The following is a 15143-nucleotide window of genomic DNA, read 5'->3' as shown; positions in this document are numbered from 1 at the left end:
GAAAGGCCTTGCTTGCAAGATATTGGTGGGGCCGACCCTCCATAAGGATGCCTATGACTACTACAAATGTTGAGATGCTATTTAAGAAATGGAGAATCAATTTTGTTGGCCCCATTGATCCACCAACCAAAAGGAAGCAGAACAGATACATTTTGGTGTGTATAGACTATCTGACAAAGTGCTATGAAGCCAAAGCTCTCAAGCTAGATGGTGGTAACAACGTGACCCTATTCCTGGTATGAGAACATCATCACTCGTTTTGGCAGTCCCCTAGAGCTAGTAAGTGACAAAGGTACTCACTTCCTTGACAAGATTATGGAAGAATTGACATAGCTATACAAGATCAGCCACCATCACAAGTCCATGCCTTACTACCAAAGAACCAATGGCCAAGTTGAAGCTACCAATCATATCCTATGTTTGATCCTAATAAGGACAATTGCCGCCCATCACTATGATTGGGATGATCAACTTACAGAGACCTGTGTGGGTATATAGAACCTCTTATAAGGCTGCTATAGGACAGACCCCCTTCTAGCTTGTATATGGCACCATGGAGGTTGTCTTCCCTATTGAATTGGAATTGCCATCTCTGCTACGCGTGGCTATCAAAGAGAGCTTTGGAAATGACGAGTCCATGTAGCAGCGCCATCTCTTGCACATGGAATGTTTGGATAAGACGCGCCCCTGCAGTGCATGGAAGCCACCCAAGCTCAATGAAAGGCCTATCATGATAGCTTCATCAAGAAGGAGTTTAAGGAAGGTGACTTAGTCTTACCCTATGACTCAAGATTTGGTAAGTTCCCAAGGAAGCTTTAAAAATGTTGGATGGCCCCCTATAAGGTACTTGTTTTCAACCCTAACAGCTCTGTCCAAGTGCAAGTCGTTGATATTTTTTATGATCCTTTTTAATTAATGGATATTGCCTAAATAAGTATTACACTCCCTAGGGATCCTGAAAATCACCGCTGATTTCCCCTCCATCCCTTGTGCATTGATCGGTAAGGCTTTGCCTATTGCTCTTGATAGCCCTCTTACTTATCCTGATGGGGTGGCATGGTTCTTTTAGCCCCTCATAAGCACCTCCCACCCCTACATTGCTTCTTTCCATTTAATCCAAAAAATGTGGCAAGGATGATTTTGATACATGGTGTTCTTGCCATTCTTCTTTTGGAAAAAAAAAGAAAATGAAAATGAATATAAATTTATATCGGTCATGAGAGAAAATGACTTCGGTCCCTGTCATGCAAACCTATTCTTCAAGAAAAGGTGGAAACACCCTTGGGAGTAGGGAAAAAGAAAAAAAAATGAGAATAAAAAAATAATTAAAAAATCAAATCTATTATGGGAGAGAAGGAAGAAATTCCCTGTCATAATCGGCCTCGTTCCAAGAAAATGTCACACACACACTTGGACGGGAAGTTGCATGTGGAAAAGGTGGCAACACCCCGCAGTCCAGGATAGCTGAATCATTAGTTGATCTTCCAAGATGCAGTTTTTCCAATATGCAATCCAAGTACCAAATTTGTTGGCTACCTCCATGGGTATGCCTTTTCATCAACCGGATGAAGTCAATCTTTATCAACAATCCTTTGAGTGATGTGAGCTTTTATCCTATCTAGATGGGGATGTGAGTATGGGATGCCCTGTGTATTTATCAAACAAGTGTGAGAGAGAGGGTGGGGTGAGTGACCAATCCTTGCCCTTTATATTCAAATGAGAGGTGAGATCTATGAATGGAGCGTTGCACGCATGGGATGGGCCTCTCAATGCACAAAGCACATAAGGCTCCCTAGCCTTCCTTCTCACACCGTATGTTGGCACAAGGCGGGATGCACTGCCGCACCATCAATTGTACACAATGCATACAAATTTCACACAAGTGGTAGTGAGGATTATATCAATGGGTGTGAGGAACTCGATTGCCCTTCTGTATTTATCAATAGAGCATGAGACAAAGGGAGGGCTAAGTGTATTAGTATTCTCTTCAATCAATTATTGAGAGGTGAGGTTTGAGGAACGTTACGACAATTAGAGTCATGTATATTCTCGTTTCCCTATGCACACTTGGGATGGGTTTTTGCTATCACCACAAGATACCTTACTCTATTTGGTGCACTGCATGATAAGGCTCCTTGGCCTTCCTTCTTGTGCTTATGCCAGATGGAATGGGACACACTGATGCACCATCAATTGTGTACACTGGTATACTCCTTCTGAACCATCCCTTTTGTCGATTTTTAAACGAGGTGTGAGATATGGGTTTTAATTATTATCCATTGACGAGTGACGCGTGTTATGGGCAAGTGCCTAATCTATCATCTTCACATGAGTGACTTTTGAGCTAAGTGATGTATTCTTCATCATCAACACCAAAATCAAAGCTTCATCAACAATGCTACCTCCATGGGTGCTGCTGCATGGTCCTTGCTATGTTGGACATGTATGATGTGGCAAGCTGTGGTGCCTCCTACTGACAACTACAACCCTTCACGTGTCAATGACGGTTCACATTGATCATTTGCAATTCGGGCCAACAAGTTATAGCATCCCTCGCCGCTGATGTGCCGCCCCATCCTTCCTACTGCCCTACTGCGACAACCGCGCTGTGCCGCCCCATCCTTCCTATAGCCCTGCCCTACCCTACCCCACCCCCTGTCCCTACCCTACCCTACCCATCCTAGCCTGCCCAGCCACCCACCTAATTCCCCTTCCCCCTACCCCCAATTACCTCCCTAAAACCTTAATTTCCCCCCTTCCCTTCCTTACCCCCCTAAAACCTTACCCCCACCCCCCAAACCTTACCCCCCCACCCCTTAATCACCCCCCTCCAAAACCTTATCCCCCCCCTTCAATTTATTTCCCCCCTTATTATTATCCCCCATGCAAACGCCCTCTCAGTCGTGTGAGCACTCGTATGTCGGCTACATCGTGCCCGTTCACGTGTGGTCAATGAGTTCATGCTACCTAATTTTTGTGTGTTTGTGTGCTAGTGCATGTTCGCATGCGATGTGTTCATGTTCGTGAGTGTGTGCCATGTTAGCGCAGTCGTTCACACACATGAGGATACACATGCGGTCTTCTCCGTGCGGTGGTGAGCTTGCAGCTATTCACATGCAGTCAAAATGATGTTTGCGCCCGGATATCCTTTTCTCGATATTTTTAAATTCTTAAAAACCTTAAAAATATTAAAAATTTTGGAAAATCATTAAAATTTTAAATTAAATGTGAAAAATCACAAAAATAGCCAAAAATCTTATTTTTTGAAATTTTTGATCATTTTCCATCAATTGATAAACTATCAATCAAAATCGAACAATATAAAACCACTTTAAAGAACTTTAAATTTTTATAAAAATTCAATAAAATCCTAATAAAATCATTAAAAAATAATTAAAATTTACAAAATTATAGCAAATTCCTTCCATAATTATGGCATATTAACATGAGCTGAAACCTTTCAAAACAAATTGAAAAATATTTATTTGAATAGAAACTAACTCTTCAAATGAGTAAATTCTTGCAAATTTCTTTTCAAAATTAACAAAATAGCTAAAAATGTACTAAAATTTGTCAAAAAATAAAGTGGATTCACATATTCAATTTTCAGTCAGCATTTTGCCTATTGAAATGATTTTTTTAAAAAATCAAACACAACCATGCCAAAACAACCTAAAAAAGAAAATAAAAATAAATAATAGCCTCCAAGAGAATAAAACACAAACACAACCTAACATAATGTGGTTCCAATTGTAACAATCCACTAATACAGGCCTCATTGATTTAACTTATTTATTTTAAAAAAATAAAAAAAACTTTAAAAAATACCCAAATACATTGAAAATTTTAGATATGGCGTTTTGGTGTTTTTTTAGTGATATCTATTTTTCAACTAGCTAGATTGCTTTTTGGATTGGGTTGTGGTTACAGTTTTTATCATCATGTCAATTGTTGAGGGTGCATTCAGATTCATTTGCATTCACACCCCCCCCCCCCCCCAAGTACCCCATTCCTCTCCTTATTTTCTTTTTTGCGGATCATAATTAATTGCTAAAAGGAACCCATTGATCATATTTTCCACACCTATTCACATTGAACACACATTAATTAATTAAAATAAACCAACCATTCATGTAGCATGTGCTTCTGTGCCAAACACACATTTTTAATTTATAATAAAATGAACATGATGTCACAAGTGTACACACTAATAAGAAAATGATATACACACATTAATTTATAAAAATAAACTTGCATTTAGAGACCCTAAGTCGAGATGTAGTTTGGGGATGTTAACAAGCACCACAAAACTTAATTTTTAAAAAATTAATGGATAAAATGAACCATAGTTTTCTTATTAAGATTTATCACCTAATAAATGTTCACTCCTTGTTAATTAATTTGTAAAATAAACATTCAATTAAATTTTTCCTCTCCCCTCACATTGCACCATTATCTTTTTCAATGAGGCGCTACGTGGGGTGGGTGATGTGTTTGTCAGTCTTAGTCCCTACTATTGACCGTCTTCATCAATTAAGGTTTGGTTGTCATTTGGCTGTGGTTTAGTTTAGTCCGGTTTTTCATTGGTCATTTGATTGGAGTCAGGGAGATGGTGTGATTTGATTATATTTTATTTGGATTGCTTGATACAAGGATATTAGATGCTTATATGTCTACATAGCATGAAGCTTTTGGTCACATAAGTGCAGCAGTCATGTTGGATTTTTCAAGATGTGGATTGCTTTGGATGGTCAGTCAATCGGTCAAGTCCATGTGAAATTTTTATTGTTGATATCTTATCTACTATTTTTTTTGCTATTTTGTAGGCATTCCTTGTGATTGTCTGTGTTGTGTGAGTGTGGTGTGTGTGTGTGTGTGTAAACCATCTTAATGGTGCCTCATACTCCTCCCTCGGTCTAGTATGTTCCCTTAGTGTCACATGATTATCCACGATTGCTAGATTCAAACCTTATTGCTAAGGCTGGGTTATCCAAATTTGTGACACTTCCACTGCAACTTATCCCAGATGACTCTGACATGTGTGATCAGCTCATAACCTCTTACAGCAAGAGATCTCTGGCCCTGTTTGTGGTACAGTTATCCTCATGACACTTAAGAGCTTGGGCAAAGCTCTTTCTTTACCATACCATGGGTAACCTTTTCCTACTACATGTCAAGTGTTCTCCAATACTAATATTTTGAAGCTATTACAGAAGCAGACCCAAGATGTCTTGAATCCTAAGTGGGTTATCACTACTTCAGGAGTTAGTGTGTCCATGATTTCCAATCCTTTTTGGAAAAAATTGTGCTAGTTCCTTCAAGACATGTTTATGCCTGCCAAAACCTCTTCTAATTATCTTTCGAAGCTTGTTGAAGGAGGCCCAAGAACTAAAAGCTTTGATAGCTACCCAAATAGAAATGCTCAAATCAACTACAACTATCCTAGATTAGAATAATACTCAGATTCAATAGCTCAAGGAACAAATGGCTCAGTCTTGTTTTGCTTCATAGAGTCCTTTTGTATAGCTAGTTTCTTCCTTATCCCTTGTAGATTTAGCTCTCCTTCAAAGAAATGCCGCATTATGCCCTTTATTCTTCACTAAGCCAAGGTGGAAGAGCTTCAATCAAGAATGGACTTGTTGTGGTGTTCATTTGAGAAATTCCAGGATTTTATTCCTCCAAATCACTCCTTCTTTGTGCATTATCAACCACATAAGTTGGCATTTCATATTAAGCTTTCCACAATGGATTTACCTCTTCCAAAAGGATGGTTGGAGTGGAGCTTGGTCTTCTGATTTGTTGACTAAAATGGTTAGAATGGTTTTTGAAGATTCCGTGACTATAGATATCATACTTATGTCTTACATGTACTTGTGAGGTGACTTGTGTGATCCCAAATGATGAAGAGTTGACCTGATATGTGGGGAATATAGTATTGCAAGTTGTTTTGTATGCCAGATATTTGGAGTTGTAGATAGATCAAATATTCCAAATGTATTCTCCAAAGTGGTTGATTTCCCTTAAACTTCTTGGCATACAATTATTGATTCTATGATTTTGAATTAGCATCAAAACAAAGCCTCTGCTCATGTGCAAAATACTAACCAAAGGGTGGACCTTTTAGCCCACCTTTCCAAGCAACCTCCTTTCTATTCATCTTTCTTTGATTCCTATCATCGCAGATCTATCTTAGGTCCATTAGTGTCTTGTTTATCTTATTATTAGTAGATGGCCCATAGATATGAAACCTATCTTTCACTTTATCAATCTGATCCACCGGTTGACGTGAAAGTGTCATAAGTGGAAATTGAAATGTTTTTACTCCTTCTATTTCAACCCCAAGGTGCTCCTCAAATCCCTATTTTCACTCGTTATTCCTTTATTGAGAATCATGTTTTTCTCCCTTCTCCTTCTTGTCCTTCCCCATCCACAACTATTATTTCCACATTTCCAGCATACTTGTTAACACCCTTTTGATTGATTCTCCTAAATTTTCAGCTAATCCCTCTTTAGCTCATTCTTTATTTTATGATTTTGCTTACCCATCCCTTCATTCTCTCTTACTTGTTCCTCTTCTCTCTCTTCTACCACCTTTATCCCTCATTTCCCTCAATTGGTTAGTGGTTATATAGGCTTTAATCAGAAGATTCTTAAATGATGGAGATGTATTTTAACAAATTCTCTTACAAGACCTCAAATAAATTAACATGTTGACTCCAAGGGAATGGACGACTAGTAACCAAGCTTTTCAGAATTATTTGTATTTTTCTCAATAATATTCTTAGTCTTCAGATCCTTCAGTGTGTGAGATTGACTACGCACTTTGCTTAGTATCTTGCATACATGCATTGGCATATTGGCATAATGATCAGAAGTCAATCCCAAAGTTGTGCATGAATGTGAATGTGAATATTGGTCCCCAATAACTAGATATATTGTACTTTCATATCCTTTGCTTGCCTAATGAATATCTTGTATTGGTGGAGAGGATGTGTTGCCTATAGTTTTTCCAAAATCCTCCCAAGAATTTTGTAGATGAATCTGCTTTTAAGTTGATCATCTTCATTGATACCCATGGATGTATTTTTTATGATTCATAACGATATCTCTCTTTTGGAGGTGCCATTCACATGGTTGTTTTGTGTTTTGTGTGTGTGCTTGTGTGATGGTTATTTTTCTCTCTGATGGGGTCATGGTGGTTGAATATTCAACTTGTTCAAGAAACTATCTTTTTGGAGATTCATGATGATGATGCCGGATGGATAGCTCAAGATACAAAAACCTCTTATATCCTTTATAAGTTTGACATGCTTTTCTGTTTCTAACCTGTATTAATGGATTAAGGTGTTTTTCTTTCATTGCATTCTTTATTAGATGCAGGTTATAAGTTGGGGTCATGTTTGGATGTTGTTTCCTGAAGATGCTCTGGAAGATTAAGCTGAGCTATATTTTGAACTTCTATTCTCTCTTTCTAAGGTTGAAAGGACACTCCCTGATTAAGTGTGGGGATATGTTAAGTGTTGATATGACTGTATTTTTGGGACTATTTTTTGTTAGATTTTTGTATGATTTGAAGTATCATTAGTTGATCTAGAAGTGTTTGAGAGTGTTTTAGATAAGGTTGAATAGGTTTGAGAAGCTCATGATAGTTTTTAGAGGAGATATAATGTTTTGGCATGTTCTATTGATGTCCTGTGATAGTGCCTGATTGGTTCTGATTGAGTTTGTTGAGATTCTGTTTTGTTCTATCTTCCTTTTGTATGAGAGGTTGATGGATTTTAAGAGTGTTTCAAAGATTATTGAATGATTCTTGATGGTTTTGAATGGGTTTAGTTGAGCTAAAGTTTTTATGATGACCTTTTGTATGGTACTATAGACCCTCTATTGAGCTTCTATAGATCCTCTATTTCTGTTTTGTTTTTGTTCTATTGTATGCCTCTATAAGTGTTCTGTGATATGAGAGTGCAGCTTGGAAAAGTTTTCTAACCTTGCATAGAGATGAATACAAGTTCAAAATAGCTCAAAGAAGTGGAAAAAGTAACTAATGAAGAGTCGACGCTGACACTGTTGAGCTACAAAAGAACATTGTAGTGGATTTGAGGACCTTTCATATTAGACATACATCTTGGGAGGGGTATCCATGACCAAAGAGGGGTTATGGATGATTATTCTTCATTATTCCAATATACTATTGAGAGAGAGAATGTACGAGAGGTAGAGAGTGAGAGAGAGCTAATTTTCTATGAGAAACATTGTGTCTACATGAGAGAGACTATAAAGACTATGAAACTATTGAAGATGAATACTATGTGTTGATTTCTATTCAAAATGGAGCATTCCTTTGTGTTGAGAATTCCTTTGCGTTCTCTTATTCTTGTGATGAAGAATATAAAGAATGTGTTGAAGTTTTTTGTGATAAATCCGTGGAAGAATTGTTATATGAAGTTGCATGAAGATTGGTGTTGCTTTTCTTGTTGTGGTTGATTAAAATATGAAGAACATGCTTGTTGATTATACAAGATAAATTTTCTTATAGTAGAGTTTCTATTTTCCAAATGTTCCTCTTGAGGTTCTAGAAGGAAAAAGACACCAAGGAGAGGGCACAGTTCCTAGTGGTCGAAGATATTTGTGGATGAGGCTATAGTGTCAAAGGTCTATGTAGAGACTATTGACACAGCAAGTATCAACATAGGGAATCGAGGGTGTACTTAATAGCCTACATGGTGATATTGGAGGAATTGCCAAGGAAGATGCTGATCTGGAGATAGCTAGTGTGACAACCAAATCTCTAGGCAATTGCACCTTGTCAAAGCTCTTTTTCAAGATAGGGAAAAAGTACCCTCATGGTTTTTGTAACAAGCCCTATGCTTGCAAACTATAGCTAGTATAGGAATAGTCACTAATATAATGCACATGGGTTTTTTTGTCGGCTTCCATCACCTTCTATTTTAAAACATGTATATTGTTCCCTATTTTCCTTGTGTGAAAATGTCGGATCCAGAGCATTGCCATGGAGATTGAAAGAGGAAGAGTGAGCTCATGAGATAACAAACATCAAGATAAAATGTCACACAAGTGAATTAGGTTCCAAGATAGAAGCTTGAACTCATAAACACAATCTTGTGTGTTGACAATGACATAAACACTTTGCTGTAAGTACAAAAGTACTATGACATTGTATTCAAAATTGTATTCAAAATGAGAGCAACTACAATGCTTTATAGGAATAGACTAGGATGCACTTTCCACCACTGTGCATATGGGATTTTGTATCCTGAGCCCACATTGCTCCATATACAAAGAGGCTAAGCTGGGTGTGATTTTCAATATCTCAACACCCCTCCTCAATCACAACCAGAGAAGTACAAAGTGTGTAGAGGCTTTAGTGAGCAACCACCTGCAAAGTGCGGGCACACCACAAACATGGTAAACACTAGAGGCTATCAGCAAAAAAGGCTAAGTGTGGGTACAAAAGATGTGGTGGACATCAAGAGGCTATAACAGGGGCCTCACAAAGTGTACAGAGGCTGTAGTACAAGGTTACATGAGGAGTTTACAAGCTTAAGTCAGAAGCAATAGGGCTAGGCAATACAAGGCTAAAAAATTATATCAGAATAGAAGGACTGATGAGGTTTGCCCTTCTCCTAGTGGTCTTCTTCTTTTTCTACTTTTTTTTTAACAACAACTAGATAGGCCTATTGGGACCTCTATTAACCGTCAGACGAACAAGGCAAAAAATCTGGAAAAGCTAAAGCAGAAGAAAAAGGCCAAGGAAAAGTGAAACGGAAGACAAAGGCGCACAAGGAAAATCTAGAAACGCAAAAAGTGCAGAAAAGTCCCAAATAAGGGAGAAAGATGCACAAGGAAAAGCGCAAGTCAATACTTTTGTAAAAGAGCGCAAGCGCATCGTGATTTAATTTAAGGAGCGTCAGGCTTTCACCCGTGCAATTTGTAAAGGTAGATGGGCGGTAGGAAGGAAGCTAGGAAGATAGGAGGACAATGGGAAAAAGGGCCTAGGCCACGGCCAACCATATAAAAAAGGGGATAAGGGGATGACCGCCCAAAAGGGATTTAGGGTTTTGTATATAAAGTTGAAAAGTGAATGAGAAGATCATTCTTGTGTGTGGCCAAAGCTTCTTCTTCTTCTTCTCTTGTTTCTTGCCTTCTTGCTTGTGCTTGAGTGAGGGATTGACGGAGTGTGAGGGAGTGAGGGAGTGAGTGTGTGAGAGTGAGGGATCGTGGAGAAGAAGCTCCCCATCTTCTCTCTTCATCTTCTCTTCTCTTCTCTTTTCTCGCGCGGCTATGGAGGATGGAGCTTGACGGAGAGGGCTTGAGGTTGCTTGAGCTTGCCGCAAGGATCGTGGAGCTACCAAAGTGCAAGAGAGAGGAGGGAACTCGATCAAGCATCAAGGTAAGCTCACTACACCCGTAAGGTAGGCATTGCACGTCGGCTATGTGAGAAGTAGCCATGGCCGCTCAGCTTGAAACGCTTGATCAATAAACGGTCCGTAGGTCTCGGGGTAGAGCTCTGTAGCTCCCCTTCATTTTGGTTCCATTGCCGGGACCGACAGAATCGAGCCTCAAGCACCGCATGCATCAAATCGAGCATAGAAGTAGGGTTTGTAGCCCGAACCGGTGCTCGAGATAGTTAGGAGATTTAGGAGGTTTTAATCCTTGGAGCAAGTATTTTGATCTTTTGTTGAATATTAGAGTAGGACCATCCATCTCCATCTCTATTTTTTATTTTTGTTGCATTAGGTTAATATTAGGATAGGAAAAAGAAGGAAAACAGAAAGGGTTCTACTACTGCTAGAAATAGGGAAATAGGGGCACAAATTCTAGAGTGCCATTTGATTCGAGCATCATAGTGTTTCCAGGTATGTTTGACATTTCCTTGTAGTGTTTTGCACCTATCTAGAAGGCGCTGGATGATTCCATGGAGTAGGCGCTAAGCTTGAGTCATCACGTGCAACCCATGGGCTGTCATCTGCGCAATCGGACCAAGTTGTCAGGGTCCGATTCCCAGAATTGAACCATCCGATTTCTGGAGTCGGACCGACTGCGAGAATCGGACCACCCCATCTAACTGCTGGAGTTGGACCACCCATCCGACTACGAGAATTGGACCACCTGCAAGGATCGAACCACTCTTCCTAGTGTGAAAATCGGACCATTGGTCCTAGCGCCACAATCGGACCACTCGTCCTATCGCAGGAGTTGGACCCCATTGTGCAACTAGGAAAATTGGACCAAAGTAGAAATCGGACTATCTGATTTTCACAATCAAACCACCCTGTCCGAGTCTCAGAATCGAACCACCCTGTCCGAGTCCCAGAATCGAACCACCCTGTCTGAGTCTCAAAATCGGACCACTTCACCATAACTTAAAATAGAGGGTTTTTGAACCTGCCTGACAGTCGTGGCCACCCTGTTCACATCTCTGACCCCCCGTGGAAACCCAATTTAGCCCTTAGAAACCAGAGACCAGATAGGATAACCGAGGATTCACCCCGAACAGCTAGACACTAAGCGGACCGAATTTAAAACTTGACTTGACTTTCGATAACCAACCAACCAACCCTGAAGCATAGTAGAGAATGCAGCATGGACTTTCAGTAAGACCTTAGATCAACCAAAACGTGCGCTTAGAGCCATATCAGGCTATGAACGTGAGGGGAAGAGTGGAGTTTGCATTGAGCATTTCCTGCATCCACACCTCACTTTTGATTTTATCACCAAAGGTGCACTACAAGAAAAGAAAAGTTCTGTTTTCGCACTGAGCACTAGAAAGCACGAAGCACAACTTGTGAATAAGATTGACAACTGTTTTCAATAACAAGGAACTCATCAGGAGATATAATAACATCAAGGAACCCACTATTAGGAGAATATCCCAAAACATAGTTGGGTGCCTGAGAGCCCCATCAGTAGGACCTTAAGAGGACACGAAGATCTAGAAGGCTACAATATAGAGGATCGGACACTGCCGGAGCTACTCAAATTGATCAACGACCTTATGGAGCTGGAAGTGGAAGTAATGTCAGGATCACGAGGCGGATAAGGAGAGGACTGACTGGACTTGGGTGAATTCCCTGTCTTAGTACAGGAGTTAGTCAATGAGTACGACTTGTTGACTAGGATGGTAGTTCGGGGTAGACTAGTAGAGGAAGTGGTAGCAAGCCTAGAAGAGGAAAGAAAGGCAATTAGAAAGGCGCTAGAGAGCATAATTGCCTATAACCATGAGCAGAAGGCTAGGAAACTCCAACAAGATGTAGACATGTACGAGGCCCGGTGTGTGCTAGCCTTGGCTGGTGTAGCCAAAGCAGGGCCAAATGCAGAGAGAGAACAAGCAACATAGACTGACTTATCATTGAGTGAACTTATAGCCAAGCGGCTCATGGACAATACGTCTATTGAGCAGAGCGCAATAGCCTTAGCCACCGCATTACTCTCGGGATTAGGGGTCACACAAGGGGCAAAGGGGAAATCTAGGATCCCTATTGTAGCAAAGTAGCTAGACAAGTATGAACCTAGCAATGACCCATATAGCTTTGTGAAGCAATTTGAACAAGTTTGCAAAGCAAACGGTCTCACAGACCTTGCACAATGCTCTCAAGCTTTCAGTCTATGCTTAGGTGATCAGGGGAGAATTTGGTACACTAGTCTAGATGTAGCTGAGCGCACAAACTTTGTCCATCTTAAGGACCTCTTTATCAAGAGATTCTCTGAGGCAGGGTACTCTGACAATCTCATCGTCCGGCTGATAAATGTCAGTCAAAGGGAAAAGGAAGACGTAAGGGACTATGTCACTCATGTGAGTAGCCTCTTCAAGAGGATCCCTGCAAATGAGTGACCTAATGAGAAGGTTGTGCCTACCGTATTTATAAATGGAATTCGAAGCAAGGAGCTCTACTAGGCTTTGGCTAGTAACTCCACTCTACACCGAGATGTGTTGGCTAGAGTCTTTGAAGAGGCAATAAGGGTGGATGATCAGCTTAGGGAGCGAAGCATGAAAAACACCAATCGAGACAGTACAAGTCAGAGAGCTCCAGAGCAGTCAACAGTTTCAGGAGAGAGAGATAACTCTAGCATACAGGATAAGGGAAAGAGTGTTGACCAAGGCCAGGAGTTGGCTAAGGTGAGAATGGAGCTTGCACGATTGCAAGACCAAATGAGGAAACCTGTGCGGTCGCATGTGCAGTGTATACACTATGGCGGTAACCACCTCCCAGCCGAGTGCCAAGATCCTAGATCTAGGCCATGCTTGAACTGCGGTAGGTTCGGTCATGATGCATTACATTGTAGACTGCCAAGGAGATTCCCATATGCGCACCAATACAACCCTCCATACTTAGGCAATAGGCCATCTAACCTCTTTGGCAAGGGAGCCCAATTGGCGCTTCCAGCACCAAATGACGCAAGACTGGCCATTCCTAGGCTAGAGATGAACCCAACAGGCATACCCAAACCAGTAGGGCCCTATGTAACCCATCCACCGAGTGACGCTCCAGTTCACTATGTGGAAGAACCTAGTGAAGAGGAGACCTACGTGAACCCATACATACATATCCTATGATGAGGAAGGCAATCCAATCCTGATGGACTACCGACCAATACTGGTGATGGCGCTAGGTAGAGGAAGAGGCAGAGGCTTTGGAGGACCAAGCCAAGATCCAATCTCATGCTATATTTGCGGTCATCGAGGCCATATTTCATCACGCTACCCGAAAAGGGAACATGCAAATAAGGACAAAGCTGACCTTCGATGCACCGAGTGTGGAATCACACACCCATTTCCTGACTATCCTAAACAAAAGCCATCAACTAGTCCTGCCAATGTGTCCTCAGCACCCTTGGGGGTATTCGGTGTGGAGACCTTTGACAGTGAGGATACGCCCATCCCACTACATGTCATGACGTGAGCACAGACAAAACAGGCAGGCATCTCATTGTCTGGGCCAAGTAACCTGGATGCAACCTTGTTGGGAAAGAAAAGCCGGAGGAGAAGGAGAAAGAGAACAGACGCAAAGATTACCCTTAAGACTAAGGAAGCTACAACGCTAGTGACAAGAAAGAGGGTCATTGATGCAGAGGTAGAGACCTCAGCTCCTAAGACAGCAGAACTAGGGGGTGCCAAGGTAAAGGAATACCCCCACCCCAAACGATAACTCGAGGCTATAGCCAAAGTCAAGGAGTGGGTCAAGGACGGCCAAGAACACCTTAAGGATGTAGAGCCCATACTAGAAGACTAAATTGAAGATCTCTCTAGTGTGAGTACACACGTTTCACCGTCATGACCTCAATCGGGGAATGCACCCACACCAAATGAGATGCCACAGAGGCAAGACCAGGAAGAAGCATGTCAGCAAGCTAACCAAGACATATGGCCAAAGAGTGCTGACCAAGGAGGAAGGCAACCACCCAGCAACCTCCTCACCACTTTAGTAACCATGCCAATAACCTCGAGCCTAGGAGATCTGCTTCGGCAGTACCCTTCTTTATGGCAAGAATTAAAGCACTAGGTGGAGGGAAAAGAGGAGCACATTGACGCTGACTTGCAAGAGCAGGACGCAATCACACAAATTTCAAGCCTAATGCTACACTCAGTTCCAAGGTCACTGCATGTCAATGCTTTCTGGGAAGGCACTGAGATGCATGCATTCTTACCTATCTTAGCCTTGGGGGATATAACATGAAAAGGAATCATAGACACAGGCACCGGTATTAGTGTCTTGAGACACGCAGTTCTACAAGCCTGGGAAACCCACCCATGGAAACGGCTAGGTTCAATGTCACATTGGCCAACAAAATGAAGGTCATACCATTCGGGGTCCTAAAGAACTGGCCAGTGAAGGTCGTAGGGGTGCAATTTTTCATGAACTTCATTGTCATGAAGGGAGTGGATTATGACATACTGCTAGGCCGACCCTGGATGAGGAACGCTCGAGTTATTGAAGATTGGGGTAACAATCTCATCTTCTTGGGGAATAGAATAGAAGCGGTAAGGGTTGAGATGGATACCTGGAAGACTACCCCAACCAACCTTGATGCTATCTCAACCATGCTAAAAGGTGATGCACAGGCAAGCAAACCCTATGGGTCATTGACTAAGTACATCCCTTACCCTGAGGACGAGCAGGATT

This window comes from Lygodium microphyllum, chromosome 20 (genome assembly GCF_053477565.2).
Source record: "Lygodium microphyllum isolate KBCC chromosome 20, Lygodium_microphyllum_v1.1.10, whole genome shotgun sequence".
NCBI classification, from domain to species: domain Eukaryota; kingdom Viridiplantae; phylum Streptophyta; class Polypodiopsida; order Schizaeales; family Lygodiaceae; genus Lygodium; species Lygodium microphyllum.
This window is presented reverse-complemented; position numbering follows the sequence as displayed.